The sequence below is a fragment of the Myotis davidii genome, unplaced genomic scaffold, assembly GCF_000327345.1.
Source record: "Myotis davidii unplaced genomic scaffold, ASM32734v1 C63103306, whole genome shotgun sequence".
Taxonomy (NCBI): Eukaryota; Metazoa; Chordata; class Mammalia; order Chiroptera; family Vespertilionidae; genus Myotis; species Myotis davidii.
In genome coordinates this window covers 1-724 of record NW_006362939.1, presented here as the reverse complement: position 1 = coordinate 724, position 724 = coordinate 1, and the positions used below count along the sequence as shown (strand labels likewise).

At 40.1% G+C, this 724-nt stretch overlaps 1 long non-coding RNA gene across 1 annotated transcript; it reads left to right on the top strand.

Moving 5' to 3' along the window:
• The first annotated feature begins 18 nt into the window (after positions 1-18).
• Positions 19-634, top strand: LOC107181450. The gene is made up of 2 exons (XR_001512142.1): positions 19-199; positions 581-634. It is a non-coding gene; the product is annotated as an uncharacterized LOC107181450 (long non-coding RNA).
• Positions 635-724: the final 90 nt, after the last annotated feature.

Here is a 724-nt window from a genome sequence, read left to right as displayed (position 1 = left end):
TGGTTGTATCTGTAGCTTTTCCTGATGCTCCTTTTGTCTTCAGAATGGGATAGAAAAGCATCTCCTGAGAGAGACGTTTGAGGACTCCAATCTGCTACCGAAAGAGATTCTCTGGCGACCGAAAGAAGCCTTCAGTGATGGCATAACCTCCGTTAAGAATTCCTGGTTTAGGATTTTACAGGAACATATTGAGCATCAGGTATGATGCTTTTAAAAGTATTTTCTGGAATAGGACAATTTGGGTATAGAGTTTATTTTGTGCTTAGTTTCAATGTTTTGTATCTGTAGGAGAGATTTCCTCTTTTTTAAGGATTAACTAGCACACAGGATTATAAAGTAGCATCTCATGTTAAGAGAGAAGAGACTTAACCAATGTTCTTTAAAAGTTCCACAGCTGTGCATTTTGTGGTCTCTAACACTTTCTAAGTGATGGGTGATGCAGAAGGTCTCCGGCTGTATTTACAGTCAAGCCTTTTCATATCTTTCTTTTCTCTTTTGGTTTTATGAAGCTAGATTTAATACATGTATTTCTATGCCATTTAAAAAAAACCATTCTGGTTTTATACTCTCATTCTTACAGGTTGATGATGCAATGATGGCAGCGGCAGCCCAGAAGTTTCCCTTCAACACTCCTAAAACGAAAGAAGGCTACTACTACCGTCAAATCTTTGAACGCCACTACCCAGGCCGGGCTGACTGGCTGACCCACTACTGGATGCCCAGG